At 40.5% G+C, this 19,483-nt stretch overlaps 1 pseudogene; it reads right to left on the reverse strand.

The window, feature by feature from the left end:
* Positions 1 to 12,564: 12,564 nt before the first annotated feature.
* On the reverse strand, positions 12,565 to 13,177 carry LOC122106228 (annotated as a pseudogene).
* Positions 13,178 to 19,483: the final 6,306 nt, after the last annotated feature.

Here is a 19,483-nt window from a genome sequence, read left to right on the forward strand (position 1 = left end):
TTCACAAATAAAATGAAATTAAATTAAAAAAAAATAAAACAAATAAAAATAGCATAGAGAGTTCTGTCTTATGGAACACAGATCCAAAAATAATAAAATAGTAATAATAAAAATATAAATTCCTAATAAAAACAATTAGACAGGGCTGGGAAGGTGGCTCAGTGGTAGAGCGCTTACCTTGCATGCTCAAGGCCCTGGGTTCGATTCCTCAGCACCGCATAAGCAAAAAGAAAAAAGCCGGAAGTGGCGCTGTGGCTCAAGAGGTAGTGCGCTAGCCTTGAGCTGAAGAGCTGAGGGACAGCGCCCAGGCCCAGAGTTCAGGCCCCATGACCAGACCCCCCCCCCAAAAAAAAAAAAATTAGACAAACATCAATACTTAGTACTACATGTGACTGAATTTTATCTTTGACATGTCAAAGATAAAAGTAATGCAATATTGAAGTGAATAATAATAACAAAGTAATTCTAACTGAAGTTATTTCACACACATTTGTGGACAAAATAATATTTGCAATGGGTTTTTCAGGGTGGGTGTTGTATTGCTAACTGATAGAATTCTGAGTAAAAAGAATTTAAGAGGGACTGGGAAGGTGGCTCAGTGGTAGAGCGCTTGCCTTCCATGCCAGAGGCCCTGGGTTCGATTCCTCAGCACCACATAAGCAAAAAGAAAAAAGCTGGAAGTGGCGCTGTGGCTCAAGTGGTAGAGCGCTAGCCTTGAGCTGAAGAGCTGAGGGACAGCGCCCAGGCCCAGAGTTCAGGCCCCACGACCGGACCCAAAAAAAAAAAAAAAAAAAAGAATTTAAGAGGCATGAAAGAGAGAAATGATATTTCAGGTCCAGGCAATGATGAGTCATCTCATACCTAGAGGCAAAGGAAGAGATGGATATGGAGAAGACAAAACAAGATAACCTCACAGATAGACCTAGGCCTAGCAAGACTGAAAGCAGTTTTTATTTCTGTAATTGAGGAAGGGAAAAATCACTCCACCCAATTTTATGAGGAATAAGAAGGACCTCATGCAACTTTTAAAAATGTATATTTTCTTTCTCTCAGTTCAAGTCCAAGGCCTCATCATCTCTTTCTTAGTGTCAGTTTTCTTCCTGTATCCTCCAAAGGTAAAGGGAAGTGCATCACACAGTAGTGTGTGTGTGTGTGTGTGTGTGTGTGTGTGTGTGTGTGTGTGTGTGTGCATGCCACTACTAGGGTTTGAACTCAGGACCTCATGCTCTTACTTGGCATTTTTGGTCAAAGCTGGCATTCTACCATTTCAGCCGAAGCTCTACTTCCATAGGCAGGAGGTCTTTTTTGGTTTGTTTTTGTTTGTGCTCATACAAACACTTGAGCTCTAGGCCACTATCCCTGAATATTTTTCCTCAAGGCTAGTGCTGTACACTTGAGCCATAGATGCACTCCCACCTTTTTTGGTGGTTATTGGAGGTAAGAGTCTCAGAGATGTTCCTACATGGACTGGCTTTGAGCTTTGATCCTCAGGTCTCAGGCTCCTGAGTACCTAGGATTACAGGCATTGTCCATCAGCAGTAGCTGATGGAAATTCTGGGCTCTATGGATGGGCTTCAGGGCTCATCAGAATGCCTTAAGTAAGAAACAGGATTTTATATGTGTTTGTGTTCCTTGCTGTGGTTAGATTATTGTTAAAGAGCATCAGTGTTTCTCCCACGGGCCATTGTTTACATGAGGGGGAGGCAGTGCTACTAGGTCCAGGTTTTGAAGGACTCATGGCATCCTCAGAAACCTGCATGTTAAAAACCCAGTGTGCCTTCTTAGTCTTTTTAACCCCCAATGTAATTTCCATACACCAGATGCTGGCCAAAGTCCTTTGGATTGAAAATCACTGGGTATTACATAATCCCAAAGAAGATTTGAAAACTTTGCTTCCTAAGCTTTATTTGCTACATTTCAGGATGATTTTTTTGGGGGGGAGTCCGGTCTTAAGGCCTGAACTCTGGGCCTGGGTGCTGTCCCTCAGCTCTTCAGCTCTACCACTTGAGCCACAGCGCTACTTTGGCTTTTTTCTTTTTGCTTATGTGGTGCTGAGGAATCGAACCCAGGGCCTCATGCATGCAAGGCAAGTGCTCTACCACTGAGTCACTTTCCCAGCCCAGGATGATTCTTTATGACTTGGGATAAACAACTTACAGAGACTGCACAGAGAGGGCTGGAATATCACTTAGATATATTAACACATTTTGGGGGGAACCCAGAGGAAAGAGAAACAAATACTAGACGTGTGCTGAATGACATGTATGAATCTGAGTTCAGAAGTTCAGGCGAAGCCACTTTCCCAGCCCAGGATGATTCTTTTATGACTTGTGATGAACAACTTACAGAGACTGCACAGAGAGGGCTGGAAATATCACTTAGATAGATTAACACATTTTGGGGGGAACCCAGAGGAAAGAGAAACAAATACTAGACATGTGCTGAATGACATGTATGCATCTGAGTTCAGAAGTTCAGGCAATTCTAGAGGATCATAGATTTCACGGTGGCTGTAGAAATACATGGCTTCATATGCAACAACAAATACCTTTAGAAATGAAGAGGGTTTCTGTCCCAGTGGCCCACACCTGTAATTGCAGATTTCTGGGAGGATGAGAATAGGAGGATCATGATTCAAGGCCAACCTAGACAGAGACATTTGAGAGAGCCTATGTCAAATACAGAAAACAGAGCTAGAGTCATGACTCAAGTGGTAGAGCTGACCAGCCTAGCACAAGTGAGGCCTTAGTTCAAACCTCAGTATTGACAAAAGAGTTGGGGGAGGGAAAAGAATAGGTTCATCCATTAATTAAAAAGGCTGGGGATGATGTCAGGACAGGACAGTAGGAAAGTGTTGGGTCATAGAACTTTTCTACAAGTATGTATCTGGGAATTAGGGTTCAGGTAAGTTGCCTACCTTACCTGGTTGGTGATCAATTGATTTGCACTGCACAATAGAACAAAAGAACAGAGAACCTGACATTGGAAAAGATATCTAGTATTCCAATAGGAAAGTACAAAGCAAAATACAATTGAATGGCAAACGTGGCTATATGACTTTCTTATCTCAGCTCGTTGATACATTAGGCAGGAGATCAGCTGAGCTTCAGCTGATCAGCTTGGGAAATATAGCCAGACCCCATTTCAAATTAACAACAACAACAACAATAATAATAGTTAATAATAAAATACTCTGGGGACAAATTAAGTACATGTATATCAATACATGCCTGGAAGGAATGCCATCATTTGTTGGAAAGAGACCTGACAATGTCTATGAATTACTTTTAAAGATAAAACTATCATGATGAGTAAAACAACCTATTTCCTGAAATTAAAGTACAAGTATATAATGAGACAAAATAAATATACAAACAGTATCAAGAGGCAAGATAGTTGTTGGGACTGAAAAGAGATAAGAAATAGTGATATGCTGAGAACGTAATATAAACCTGCAATAAGTTTCAAGAATTTTTCTTTTTTGTACATATTTGTATTATAAAAATACTGCACAGAGGTTACAGTTACATGAGTAAGATAATGAGTACATTTACCTCTTTGTTTTCCCCTACCATCCCTTCACTTACCCACTCCTGAAATGCTCCCTTCCCCCTCCCAGATGTTATAAAGTTCATTTTCAACATAGTGTCTTGTACATCTCATTGTTACAATGGGCCAACCTGTATCCTTATTTCAGCATTTTGTTTTTTCCTTTCCCCTCCCCAAATTAGAACAATGCATATACAAGATTCAGGGCACCAGAATCAACTACAGTGAAAATAAGGGTAATACCATACATAAGAAACAAAAAAATCACATGTTACATTATAAATACATTAAAAAACAACAGCAAGAAAGATACAACCACTTGTGTCTCTATCTTGGGGTTCATTTCACTTAGCATCATCTTATATGGTCATATGTACATAGCTTTTGAGCATTTCTGCTTGTCCTAGACATATACTAGTTATTGCAAATAAGGGAAACCATGACACCTATGTTTCTTTGGGCCTGGCTTACTTCACTTAATATAGTTTTTTCCAAGTCTATCAACTTGCTAACAAATGGGGCAATGTCATTCTTTCTGATGGAGGCATAGAACTCCAATATATGTATATATGTACCACATTTTCTTGACCCAGTCATCTACTGAGGGGTATCTGGGTTGGTTTCATTATCTTAGCTATGGTGAATAATACTGTGATAAACCGAGTTGTGTTGGTAGCTTTAGTATGGCCTTGTTTGTGATCATGTGGGTAAATGCTCGGAAGTGAGATTGCTGAGGGAGCTCTATGTGTAGTCTTTTGAGGAACCTCCATACTGCTTTCCAAAGTGGTTGAACAAGTTTACATTCCCACCAACAATGCAGTAGGGTTCCCTTTTGGCCACATCCCCTCCAGCATCTGTGGTTATTAGATTTCTTGTTATAGCCATTCTAACTTTGTGAGGTGGAATCTCAATGTTCTTTTGATTTGCATTTCTTTTATAGCCAGAGAAGTTGAGCATTTCTTCATGTGTCTATTGGCCATTCTTATTTCCTCTTCAGAGAAGTCTCTAAGTCTTTAGCCCACTTATTAATCAGGTGATTGTTTCTTTGAGGATTTATTGTTGGAGGAGTTAATTTTTTGAGGTCTAAGCATATTTTCAATGTGAGGCCCTTGTCTGTTGTATGGCTGGTGAGGGTCTTCTCCCAATCCGTGAGCTTTCTCTTGATGCCCAGCCATTCATGCATTTCTTATGTATTACTTTGAAAAGTCTCAGGATATACCTCAATACTAGAGTGCTTACCATCCAGGTGCAAGTTCTTGGGTTTGTTCTCCAGTACATGAAAATATGTATATGACGTTAGAAGAGTGGTTTTGAAAAGAAATTGACAGCATTTAGAACTTAACAGGCATTCCCTGTCACATTTCTTGTTTCATTGCCTAAGTACTTCCTTTAAAATTATTCAGTGTTTTGATGTATTGCCTCAAACTAGAGTAATACTTTACCAAACATAGCCCATCCATAGCCTTTAGATATAGATACACTATTGCAGGCCCTGAAATAAAGGAAAATGGGAAGAAATAAAGCAACTATCTTTCTCTACTCAAGGTGACAAAGAATTGTTAGAGGTAGATGGTATGTATTGCAGAACTCAGGCTACAAAGATGACTTCTTTAGGAAAAACTGTAACCATATTTCCAGGTTTTCCCCCTCCACACATTTGAGTTAATGCATTCTAGAAAGAGTGAGCTACAAACCTAGAAGTCATCGGCAAAATCCTCCCTTCCAGTTCCACAAGAACCATAAGTAGGTGGACAGGTGTGCGGTAGAGTGGCAGCCTTGTCACATCATCATGCTCTGCTTGTCCAGTTGTTGATCCAGCCAGAGGTTGCAACCCAATAAGGAATAAAGGACAACTTCATTCCAACCTGTCTTCAAGTTCCCAACTTCACTTATAACCTGGTATTAAAAGGGAATTAACTTTGGAATAAAATCCTTCATGGATGGTTTTAACTATATTATTTGCACATTATTTTGTACTTTATCCCTTAGTATTTGTATCTGCATAGGATAGTAGCTGTATGGAGTTTTTATGAAGATGAAGTGGGCAAATACATGAAAGCTCACTGCCCACAACCTGCTCAGAAAATACTGTCAGTAGTTTGGGTTTTCCATTGGTCCTAGGCTTTGAACTCAGAGTGAGCTGGGCACTGTTCCTGAACTTTTCTGGCCCATGGCTAGTGCTCCACAACTTTATTCACAGCTTTTTGGTAGTTTACTGAAGCGACTCATAGACTTTCCTGCCTGAACTGACTTCACACCAGAATCCTCAGTTCTTAGCCTCTTGAGTAGCTAGAATTAAAGGCGTGAGCCACTAATCTATGTATTTCCTGCAGTCTGCCCCTGCACCCTCTTTTAATTTTCCTCTCACTGTCTAGCTCATTTACTGTCTTTCATTCCTGGCCCTTTGGCTTCTCTAAATGACATTTCTGTGGAGGAATTGGGATTCTTTGCTTGCTTTTTATGAATAGCCAACAGAGGGCGACATAATAAGATGCAGTGCTACTCACCTAATCACACTAGACATGCAAAGTAGCTCCTACTAGGTACCTGTGTGAAATCAGCCATTCAAAAATGAAGAGACCTTAGCCAGCTCCTCCACAGCTCCTTATTTTAAAAACGGAATGCTGAACATTTAAACACATTCAAGCAAGTAGGAAACTGACATGTCCAATTTGTATAACTACTTGATTATATATATATATATATTTTATGTATTAAGCAAGTAATAATGTTTTAAGTGCTATTTCTAATTGTTTTTGGCCAAACTAGTGCTTTGCCACATGAGCCACAGCTCCACTTCCAGTTTTTGGGTGGTTACTGGGAGATAAGAGTCTCACAGCCTTTCGTGCCCAGGCTAGCTTCACACTGATTGTCTGATCTCAGCCTCTTGAGTAGCTAGAATTAGAGGCTGAGCCACTGGTGCCTGGCAAAAGTGTGTGTGTGTGTGTGTGTGTGCCTGTGTGGATTCTGTGTGTGCGTGTGTGTACATGCATGTGTATGCGCACCAACACACATCCCTATTCTGGTTCTTGAAGTCAAGGCCCTTTCCTTTTACTTGGACTTTTTGCTCAAAACTGTCACTTTACCACTTGAGCCATATTTCTACCTCCAGCTTTTGCTGGTAAAATAAAAATGAGAATCTTTTCTGTTTGTCTACCTGTGCTGTTTTTGTTCAGAGATCCTGAGGTCTCAGCCTTCTGAGTAGCTAGGATTACATTGTGAGCCACTATTACCCAGCATTAACCTAACACTTTATATTTATGGGACAACCCCAGTTCTGAATTTAACTGAGACTAATGGTTATGTGGGGATATTGAGAGGTACAGAAACATGGGAAGGAGAGTTTTCTGTTGCGGTTGTTCATATTTGTTTCAGAAAAAAGACCTGCAACTCTAATGTGTGTTGTGCTGTTCAGAGAGAAGAGAAAGCTTGAGACACTAATTGTAGAGAATGGGAGACTGAATGAGGTAAAGAAATACAGTGTCATTGAGATGACTAAAATGGTCTTAAGAACTCATCTGAAGTTGATGCTCATGAAGGTAAAATGGATATTATTCCTTGCTGAGTGGGTTTTCCAGCAGAACTAAAGTACCTTTGTGCTGGGGGAAATCACAGGTGATGAGAATCAGTGATTGGTCAGTACAGTTGGGAGCAATACGACAATGTCAAAATGTTCATTAAGATTATCAGCCTGGTATGGTTGTACACAACTGTCATGCCAATATTTCAGAGGTTGAGGCAGGGAAGTTCAAGAACTTGGGACCAGCCTGGTCTATGTAGTGAAACTCTGTCTTAGCAAGCAGGCAACACACACACACACACACACACACACACACACACACACACACACACACACACACACACACACACACACACACACACACACACACACACACACACACACACACACACACACACACACACACACACACACACACACACACACACACACACACACACCCAGACATCCAGAGAGAGAGAGACTTAGGTACTGACAAACCACAATTTTCCATCTCATTATAAAGAAAACTTCAATGGACACAGGTTTCAGAGTTCCCTGGGAAATGGAAATTCCCCTGAGAAGGTAAAGGAGAAGAGGAAGGACGTTTGCAGACAGCATGAAGTCCTAGGTCTCCAGGACCCCTGCTTTCCATCCTCTCATGGCTAAGGCCACGACTCAGGTTACCATAGTTCTGTTTCCTCTCAAGTCCCATTCTTCTTCTTACATTAACCTTCTTTGTGAAGATTTAGGGACACATTGAAATTGTTAAGGAACTGGGACAGTGATTTAGCTCTTTGGACCAACCCTCTTCCATGCAGCTTCCAGCTTCACGAAATGGTAGAAACCATAGGCAAGACAGGAGAGGCATCGTACCGTCTAGCATTTTAGAAATGAAAAAGTACAAAAAAAAGAAAGGTCATCTTTGATATGTGACTCTTTTTTCATCTGCTAATCCTTCATTTATCAGTCAATTATTATTCCACAAGTTTATATTGAGTAAATATTATTCATCAGACACTGATCTTTCTCACCCCAAAGACTTTGTATTCAGACTTTGTGCTTCCTTTTTCAACAACATATCCCAAACCAATCATTTCCTAAGGGATACTGATGAGATTTCATTTATATAATTCAGTCCAATATGTGCATCATTGGGAATAACTGTAACCATATGCCAAGCTCTCTCCTTAGGACTTTATAAAAAAAAAAGATGCATGTTTGTGCTTGTAACCTGCTATGAACTAAGCACTACTGTGATCTCCATTAATAATATGAACAAACCAATCCAGGTGCCATTGGTTCATGCTTGTAATCCTAGCTACTCAGGAGCCTGACATGTGATGATCATGTGTCAAAACCAGTCCAGGCAGGAAAATCCTTGATACTATACTTAACTACCGAAAAAAAAAAGCCAGAAATGTACTTGTGGTTCACTTGATAGAGCACCTTCCTGGAGAAAAAAAAGCTCCAGACACAGCACCCAGACCCTCAACAGAGGTCCAAGGACTGATACTAAAAAACTTTTTAAAAATAAATCTGGCCATGGTCACTTTTATATGTATTCCTAGCTACTCAGGATGCAAGGCTAGCTCCAGGCAAAAAACACAAGGCCCTTACTATATGGAAGAGCAACCTATACTTTAATACTACTTGCTTTATTGTTTACAATATCCAAGGCATGGAATCAGTGTATCTGCTAATATATGTGTGAATAAAGAAAATTATACACACATATGTATATTCATATATATAGATATGTACATGATACACATAAATCACTAAAACTATCTATGTTTGTTTATATTTGCATTATTATATATCATGTAACATGTACAGAATACCTATATCAAATATATCACCTTCTATGCATGTATAAATATATACACACCCACAGAGAGGAATCATTTTCTGTGATAAATCCCAAGGAAATCCTGCCATTATCAACAGCATTTCTGAACCTGGAAGACATCCTACTAGTGAAATAAGTCAGATGATGAGACAGATATGAATACATCCATTTACACATGGGAAATAAAACAACTGTGCTGTGTAGGCGCGCGCACACACACACACACACACACACACACACACACCAACCCACCAAGAATGCTCAAACTTCACTGCAGTCGGTCCATCCTCCCTCAGACCACCTCACCTCCTCTTCACTGATAATGTACCCATACCTCCTGCCTCTTGCCTCCACCATTGATTCAGATCATGTATATTTTCCATTTTCCTCTTTTTCATATTTTAGGGCTTAAGTTCAATGCTGACTCCTTCAAGATTCCTTCTTTGCATCATGCCTCATATGCAAGTAAGAAATACAAAATATGAAATTTCCAGGTAGATAATCCAAGTTATATTAAGCATTTGAAAGCAAACATGTATTATTCTATGTAATACAAAGATAGCAATACAGTTCAAACAGACCCCAAATCTCAGTTGTACAGAACAAAAATATCATTAATGAAAATGCAGCTTTGATTCTGACTTCAGTATTCTTTCTTTATTTTTTTAATTGTCAGGGTTGTGTATAAAGGGGTTTCAGTTACATAAGTAAGCTAATGACTACATCTCTGTCAACTTTGTTTCTTTTTTTTTATTATTATTGTGAGACTACCTTACAGAGGGGTTACAACTACATGGGCAAGATAAAGAGTACATTTCTTATCAAGCATTGTAGCCTCCTCCTTTGATTCCCCTTCATATCCCTTCCATTCCTCCCTCCGCCCCCCCCCACGCAATCCTCCCCGCCTCCCCCCCACCAAAGTTGTAAAGTTCATTTTCGACATAACGACTTGTACATCTCATTGTTGCAATGGGTCCACCTGTATCCCTATTTAAACGATTTGTTTTTCCCCTTCCCCTCCACAAATTATACCGACATTAAATACAGTGAAAGCAGGGGTTAAACTGGGGGAGGGACATACAAACAACAAAGAAATAATCTTATAAATCTGTTAGAAACAATCACATGAAAGAAAAAAAACATTTGAACACATATCTTAGGGTTCATTTCCCTAATATCACCTTATTTATTTATTTATTTTTATTGTGAAAATACTATAGAGAGGGGTTACAATTACATAGGCAAGATAATGAGTACATTTCTTATCAAGGATTGTTGCCTCCTCCTTTGTTTCCCCTTACCATTTCTTCCCATACTCCCTCCCCCATCCTCGCCCCCCCCCCAAGGTTGTAAAATTCGTTTTTCTTTTTGTTTTTTGGGGTCCGGTCATGGGCCTGAACTATGGGCTGAGCGCTGTCCCTCAGCTCTTCAGCTCAAGGCTAGCACTCTACCACTTGAGCCATAGCACCACTTCCGGCTTTTTTTTCTGGTTATGTGGTGCTAAGGAATCGAACTCAGGGCCTCATGCATGCAAGGCAAGCACCTTCCCAGCCCCTAAAGTTCGTTTTTCTACGTAACGACTTGTTGTTTCATTTCTTCATACAATTCGTGTAGAACTTTATATGAAGATGTTGACGCTTCTCATTTGCTTTTTTTTTTTTTTTTTGGCTTGTCCTGGAGATTGAAATCTAGGCATGGGTGCTGTCCCTGAGTTTCTTTTGCTCAAGGGCAGCACTGTACCTCTTGAGCCATAGCACCACTATGGTCTTTTTGGGGTAGTTTATTGGAGATAAGAGTCTCATGGAGTTTTCTGCTCAAGCTGGCTTCAAACCAGGATCCTCAGCTCTCAGCCTCCTGAATAGCTGGGATTAGAGGCATGAGCTAGATGTTGACTTTTATTATTTTTTTATTTTTTTTTGAGTCTGGTGGTGGGGCCTGAACTATGGGCCTAGGCGCTGTCCCTCAGCTCTTCAGCTCAAGGCAAGCACTCTATCACTTGAGCCACAGTGCCACTTCCAGCTTTTTTCTTTTTGTTTATGTGGTGCTGAGGAATCGAACCCAGGACCTCAGGCATGCAAGGCAAGCGCTCTACCACTGAGCCACCTTCCTAGCCCCTAGATGTTGACTTTTAACATGTCTCCATATTGTAAATTTTTGGGTTCATTTGTTTTTCCATTCGTTTACTGATTTCTTTAACTTCAACTCATGTCATTACCCTGCTCCTTACAGGGGAACTGAGGCAGAATGAGGCCCCCTAGGCTCCTCTGTAGAATTTATATCGAACCTTCTCTTGTCCTGGCCATCAAAAGTAAGAATACACAAATATGCTTTGAGGTGTTTTCTGATGGGTTTTATGAATATATATTAATTAGATATAAACAGGAAGAACTTTTTATGTGTATGCCGGTCATGGGGAAGAACTCAGGGCCTGGGCACTGTGTGTTCAAGGCAAACACTCTAACACTTGAGCCATAACTCCACTGCTAGATTGGTGGTGGCTAATTGGTGATAAGAGTCTTAGGAACTTTCCTGCTGATACTTGCTTCAAACTGTAATCCTCAGATTTCATTCTGTTGAGTAGCTAGGGTTATAGCAGTTAGTCTATGGCACCCAGCCCAGCAAGAACTTTTATCAGTGTATGTGGTGCTTGGAAGGGAATTGTAGCTCGTGCCTCGCACAGCCTGTGCTAGTGCTCTAACACTGGACTCCACAGCCAACCCAGGAACATTCTTAAAATTAAGGAATAGTAATATGCTTTGTGGTCACTTGTTTTCTAGGAGAGATAGACCACAGTGGACAGCCTATAGCACACATAGCTATGTTGATGCCCTTCCAGCCTCTGCATGAGTCCTTTCCTCTTAGACATAAAGTTGGCAAGAGAATATTCATTTCTCTTCTATGAATTCTTTTTTATATGCAGTGTGAGGGTTTGGACTAGTGGTTTTGCACTGGCTAGTTGAGCACTATACTACTGGAGCCAAGTCCCCTGTCCTTTAGCTAATATTATCTTTTTTTTGTGTGTGTGTGGTCCTGGGGCCTGAACTCTGGGCCTGGGCGCTGTCCCTCAGGTCTTTAGCTCAAGGCTAGCGCTCTTCCACTTGAGCCACAGTGCCACTTTCTGGCTTTTTTCTTTTTGCTTATGTGGTGCTAAGGAATCAAACCCAGGGTCTCATGCATGCAAGGCAAGTGCTCTACCACTGAGCCACCTTCCCAGCCCCTAATATTATCTTTTTATTATAATAACATTTATTCAGTTATTACATACTTATCAAGTATCTGACATAGACCAGGCAAACAGAACAGAAACAGGAATTACTTTTCATTCTTTCAGCAATGGCTACATCTTCATCATGAAAAAAAAATCAGCCTACTGAGTTCGCCTCCATCCATTGTTTGGTTAATCTTTACATATAGGTTTTTTTTTTTTTTTTTTTTTTTGGTCGGTCGTGGGGCTTGAACTCTGGGCCTGGGCGTTGTCCCTAAGCTCTTCAGCTCAAGGCGAGCGCTCTACCACTTGAGCTACAGCGCCACTTCCAGTTTTCTGGTAGTTTATTGGAGATAGGAGTCTCACGGTCTCTCCTGCCCGGGCTGGCTTTGAACCACAATCCTCAGATCTCAGCCTCCTGAGGAGCTAGGATTACAGGCGTGAGCCACCAGCGCCCGGCTAGGTTTTAAGTGTGCTTTCATATACTGCATAATGTCATAGACTATTAACTAGTCCAAAGCATGTCTGAAAGATCATAGGACTTACCATTAGTTTAATTTCTGTTTGACAAAGCAGCACCCAATGAAGTAAAGCTCTTCCTTTTGGTGGCATGGAACAGTATGGTACTTGACTGCCAGACGTCCATTTTTAGAAAAAGCCAAAGCACTGGGATGTAGTATACCACATAGTGTACTTAACTGCAAACTTCTCAGGATGCAGTTTTCCTTGCATCCTGAACACAAAGCATCAGTTACAAGGAGCTTGTAAGTAACTACTGAAGATAAAAATGGAAGCATAGCCAATGATGAATATGTCTTCAAAGTATCATAATTGACTTTCAAGCAGCTTCTGAAGACCAAGTTTGCTGATATTCCAGAGTTGCTAGCTGTTGTTCCAAGAAGGATTGTTCCATTTATATTTAAGGCCTTTTCTAAGTGATTCAATTTTTTTCTATGATATGCATGACTACTTGTCTTCTAAGTTTTGCATCTCTTAGGGAAGGAGTTGGATGACCATGTGGGTATACCGCTATCTTGGTGTCCTCGGGCCCGGCGTCTCTCACCGGAACCATACCTCCTAACATTATCTTTTTGAGATAGAATCTCCCTAACTTTTCCTGGACTGGCCTCAAACCACAATTTCTCTGTCTCAGTTTCCTGAGTCAGTGGGATTATATGCATGCATCAATCATCCTGCAAAGCAGTCTTCTTTTATGAATCCCAAATAAATGCAACATGGATAGATAAATTACTCTCAAAATGTATACATTCTATAGTATCTATATCCTTATATATATAATACTTGTATACTTCAAAGCAACCTTCTTATAAGTGTATCACACAAGAAGCAAATAAAGATATAACAGTCTAGCCAGGTGCCAGTGGCTCACACCTGTAATTCTAGCTACTAAGGAAGCTGATTTCTGAAGATCAAGATTTGAAGCCATCCCAGGCAGGAAACTGTGAGATGCTTATGTCCAATTAATCACAGAGAAAGATGGAAGTGGCACTGTGGCTCAAGTGATAAAGTGCTAGCCTTGAGCAAAAGGAGCTCAGGGACAGCCCCCAGGACCAGAGTTCAGCCCCACGACCAGCCAAAAAAATTAAAACTAAACTAAAAAATAAATATCTCTTCTGTCACACAACATAATTTCAAGGTAAGAATTGGTCTAGAGAATTGGAATATGGTTGGTTGAAAGGCAAAATGTGAGAGGAAAACAAATTAACCTAATTCCATTACACTAAATGTACTACTAATTAGTACTTTACTAGCTGACTTTTCACGTATTTTAAAAGTTGAACTAGGCCAGGTGCTGGTGGCTCATGCCTGTAATCCTAGCTACTCAGGAGGCTGAGATCTGAGAATCACAGTTCAAAACCAGCTCAGGCAGGAAAGTCCATGAGACTCTTATCTCCAATAAACCATTCAGAAAACTGAAGTGGCACTGTGGCTCAAGAGGTAGAGTACTCACATTAAGCTGAAGAGCTGAGGGACAGCACCAGGCCCAGAGTTCAAGGCGCATGACCGACAAAAAAAAAAAAATTGAACTACCTCAGTTCTGTTAGCATTTTAGGAAGTTTATGCAGAAATTGAATCAGGGACACTAAAGTATGTGAGAATATTCAGATCTGTGTAATTTACCAAGTGAAATTGGAGATGGAGACAGAATCAGAAAAGAACTTGGAGTTACATGATTTTACCGCCTGAGTGCGCTAGAGATGGCAGGATTCAGTTCTCATGAAGCAGGAGACTTTCAAAGGCAGCTTTTCCAAGCAAGTGATCTTCCCATTGTCCCTGCTCCCTTCACTGCCACCTGCACGACAGACAGGTGTCATGACAGATGTACCATTTTGTGTCAGAAATCACAAAGATGATTACAGTTTAAAAGACAGAAATTTTACTTGTTTGCTTTCTGAATTACATTTTCCTCTGATAGACCACAATCTGAAATGTTGTTTGTATGGGAAGAAGGAAAACATTTCTGTGTTCATAGAATGAAAAAGATAATGTTTTTCTGCTCACAGAGGAAACAAAATACATTTTTACTTACTAATATTTGACAAAACAGTAAACTATACTAACTCTGAGAAAGTGACAGTATTGAGGGAGGGGGAAGGAAGAAGGCTGATACTCAGGTTGGAATTCAGAGGTTTGTGCTGTTGGTTTTTTTGAGTTTTTGTTTTTTTTGTTTTATTGTTTTATTTTTGCTGATGGCTGGCTCTACCACTTGAGCCAGTTCAGCTTTTTTGGTGGTTAATTGGAAAAACTGTCTCTCAGACTTTTTGCCTGGCCTGGCTTTGAACTTCAATTGTCTAGGTCTCTGTCGCATAAACACCTGAATTATAGGTGACTGACTGAAGCGTTATCATGTATCCTGTCTCTTTGTTTTGTACTTTGTTGTAACTTTGAGTCTTTTGTCTACCTGAACTCTTACTATTGTAGTCTACTTTGCTCTCATTCAGGACAGTGCAGGGTGGGTGGGTCATAAGACCGGACTGAAGGCCACACAACCTGTGACAGGAGACTGATGATTTAGTGGTGGCTCAGGCCATGTAGAGACCTGAACAATCTTCCTTTGCTAGCTCCTGCTCACTTTAAAATGCCTGTGGTTTAAAGTAAGGATGAAGTGGCTAGATCGCCTGCTCACAAGCAAGAAATCCTGGCTCACACATAACGTTACCTGCCAAAAAGTACTCTGAATTGAAACCTATCCATTTTTCATGCATTCTGATGATGGTCTCTAACTTGCAAGCTTTTCATAACAAGTAAGAACCACATTGTTGGGAAAGCACCACACACTATTCATTCCCTGAGAAGACTGTGGTCTCTGTTCTGTTCTACCTTTAGTTTCTCCACGCTACCTTGGAGTTTATCTGCTTCTGCTACCTGTGGAATATTTATTTCATCTCTTTCCTACTTTTGGGGGTGGGGGTCTGTGGGGCTTGAATTCAAGGCCTGGGCATTGTCCCTGAGTTCTTTTGCTCAAGTCTTGCTACCACTTGATCCACAGCATCACTTCCAGCCTTTTCTGAATTGTTTATTGAAGATAAGAGTCCATGGACTTTTCTTCCTGGTCTGGCTTTGTGAATCATGAACTTCAGATATCTCAGCCTTCTGAGTAGCCTGGATTACAGATTTGAGCCAGCAGCCCCAGGCTAGGGATATATTATATATAATTATTCCTCTGATATCAAGGAGATATCAAATATCTACCCAAAGCCCTGCATTGGTGGCTCACGCCTGTGATCAGAGCTTCTCAGGAGGCTGAGATCTGAGGATCTCTGTTCAAAGCCACACCAGGCAGAAAAGTCCATGAGACTCTTCTCTACACTAAGCCACCAGAAAACTGGAAGTAGCACTGTGGCTCAAGCTGTAGAGCACTCGCCTTGAGCTAAAGAGCACAAACTAGGACACTACCCAGACCCAGAGTTCAAGCCCCACAATCGACAAAGAAAACATTACCCACTTTTCTTTGTATTGAAGTAGGAATATCATGTTTTTAAAGTTTTTTATAGCATAGGTGATACACAGAGTGGTTATAGTTACATAAATTAGGAATTAAGTACATTTCTTTTGGAATAGTGTCACCCCTCCTTTATTTTCTCCCATATTTTCCCTTACTTCCCTCTCCCCAGAAGTCATACAGTTCAAACATACTGTCTAGTGAGTAACACTGCTGAATTAGCTTACTCATTGTCATACTGTTTCTGTGCTTTCCCTTCCCCTCCTCACATCAGATAAAACTACATACACAATAAAGATACAGAAATTGAAAACAGCGACAAAAGGGAAAAAATAGGAAGTGCAAACATTAGAATAAAAACCCTCTTGTTAATGGAGGGGGTAACAATGTTCAAGAGGAAGTGTACTCATTACCTCACTCATGTAACTGTAACCCTCTGTATAGTATCTTTACAATAAAAAAAAAAAACAAACCCTCTTGTTCCATTCCTTGGAATTCTTTTCAATAAGCATCATTTTATATGATCACATGCACATAGCTATTGAGCCTTTGTGATGAGGTCTGAATACCTTTGTTTGTTTGTTTGTTTATGCACATCCTGTGGATTGAAGTCAGGCCTTGGGTGCTACCCCTGAACTTTCTTTGCTCAAGACTAGTACTCTACCACTTGAGCCACAACTCTAATTCTGTCTTTTAGTGGTTAAGTGGACATAGAGCCTCATGGACATTCCTACCTCATCTTGCTTCCAAACATGATCCTCAGATCTCAGCCTCCTGAGTAGTTTAAATAATAGGCAAGAGTCACTGGCTCCGGGCCTGAGTTTCCTTCTTATACTGAAGCCTAGTGTATATTACGTAGCATGTTTGTATATCACAGGGGCTCCTAATTTGATTTTCTCCCCTACAGATAAGTCACTTCAGTTCTTTGTTTTGTTACTTGAAGTGACAAGCAATCAATCTTAAGAAATCCATTACCTGATCCTGTTTACTCCCAGTAGGCCTGAATTGATCAAAATCCTTTCTTAGGGTTTTTGTTAATATAAAGTAGCCAAGGTTTTATTAGAAAAATGATTTTTATGCAAGAAAACATTAACCACATGGAGCTTCTGAGAGCATTAGAACTCTCATAGTTGGCTGCATAGAATTTTAGAAAAAAAATGTTAGTAGTATCATCATACCTACAGATTCATTCTTTGCAAGTTGGGTTGAACTCCTCCAGCCGTCCAAGAAAACTTGTCCATGAACTCTTCTCACAGTAGCATGCTCTTCCAGCCCATTTCACTCAAGGTGATGGAAATCTTTCATTCCACTTAATAGAGCCATCAGCCTGCCGAGTGGGCCACAACCTGGAGTCCCAGGAGTGATGAGAGGTTAGATGGGCAGCAAAGAGCCAGGGAGAGAGGGGCCGGACCTGAAAGAGCATCTTAGGACACGTGCAGAGATGGCCTGTGGGACTTGTCCTCTGAGAGCAGCCTGCCTCCAGGGAGGGGAATGCAGTCAGGGCAGCGACACCGAGTTTTCTGCACACAAACGGATTCTGTTCCCTCTTTACTACTCATGCCTAAGTAGCTTCTAGATGATTTGGGAACTACTGAGGAAAAAGTTGATAGAGTGTGTGAAACATGAAATCTCCTAATTTTTTTGTACCCTTGACATTTTTTTTCAATTAGAATGTGTTTAGTCACAAGTAATGGAGAATTCATAGCTATTTCTATGTGTGGAGCTGTTAGGGGTGTTGATTTTGCTTTTCTCACAGATTGTTAGTTCAGTAGGTAGTAGCTATACAAATCAATGTTCCAAATCTTTTATTTTTTGTGTTATTGTTATAAATGGTAATTCCTGGTAATGGGAAAGAGTACCAAAAATTCCTGTAGTAGTCAAGATGTTAATTTGCCGACTCTGCTTGAAAACACGAAGGCCACAAACCAAGCAATCATTAGCTCTTCTACTTCCAAGAATATTGAAGAGGATCTCAGAAAAAGAAGAAAACCACCCAGATTTGTAGGTGTGGGTACTTTCTGTTTTTGCTTTATGCAAAGAACAAACCTGAATGTTGCCTGCCGAGTTGGCTTCTTTTGAAAACCCTGTGGTCTAAATGCTCTATCTCCCAAAATAGTGCAGAAATGAGCACCAATCAGATGGATCCATGAGGTGGGGGCTTTTGGGAGATGATTAGGTCATGAACTCTAATAATGGGATTTGTGCCCTGGAAAAAGAGCCCCCAGGAACTGTCTTGCCCCTTCCCATACATAATATACTGAGGACATGCCATCTTTGAGAAAAGTGTTTTGTTCTAGAAGCCCCAATAGATGAAGAAGAATGAAACTCTGTTCCTGCCATGTCTGTCTGTAGTTTCTCAGATGGTTACTTCATAGTACACTTAATCTTTGAGTATTCATCTTATTTCTAAGTGTTTTACATGGGCTACTATTAATGAATCTTTCAGTTTGAGAAATGTCTTCTTGACTTCTAAGTAAGGATTGAAGGTTTGTCCCTCTTCCTCTCTTAGCTGCCCAATTAGAAAACACGGAGTATACCTTATTTAAAGACTATGTAGATACTTATGTAAGTGGCAGAATTGTATGATTATATTTCTGTTTTTGAACAATTTGTACTGTTTTGTCCTTGTTGAGAATGAATAATGATCATCTTTGGCATGAACTTAATGTACTCTGTGCTTAGCACTAATGAAATGTCTCCCATTTTCCTACTAGGAGTTCTTAACATCGCTATTCTAACATCACAGTGCCCTCTTCCATCTTCCTAGAAATCCTCATCCACCTGATTTTCCATTTCACAGTGTAAATATTTTAGACCTTTCATGAGTGAAGATGTCTTTAGTATATGTTCAGACTTGATTATTCTAGTTGAGATAGATAAAAAACCACTTTACATATAATTTCACTTAAGACTTGTCTACACTTTAGATTCTATTTTCATTTTGTTTTTGTTTTTGTTTTTTGGGGTCTGGTCGTGGGGCCTGAACTCTGGGCCTGGGTGCTGTCCCTCAGCTCTTCTGTTCAAGGCTAGCGATCTACCTCTTGAGCCACAGCGCCACCACAGGCTTTTTTCTTTTTGCTTATGTTATGCTGAGGAATCGAACCCAAGGCCTCAGGCAAGCAAGGCAAGCGGTCTACCACTGAGCCACCTTCCCAGCCCCTCTATTCTCATTTTGAATAAGAACTATATCCTAATTCTACCTGGATTGTGTAGGGGTGGGTGCACCCATGCATGGGCTTGAATTCAGTGCCCAGGTGGTATACCTTGGCTTTTTTGCTGAAGGCTTCTGTTCTACCACTTGTGCCACAGTTCAACTTCCAGATGTTTGATGGTTAATTGGAACTAAGAGTATTGTGGTCTTTTGTGCCTGGTCTGGTTATGAGCCACAACACTCAGATCTAAGCTTCCTGAGCA

The sequence above is a fragment of the Dipodomys spectabilis genome, unplaced genomic scaffold (genome assembly GCF_019054845.1).
Source record: "Dipodomys spectabilis isolate Male_0828 unplaced genomic scaffold, ASM1905484v1 ptg000039l, whole genome shotgun sequence".
Taxonomy (NCBI): Eukaryota; Metazoa; Chordata; class Mammalia; order Rodentia; family Heteromyidae; genus Dipodomys; species Dipodomys spectabilis.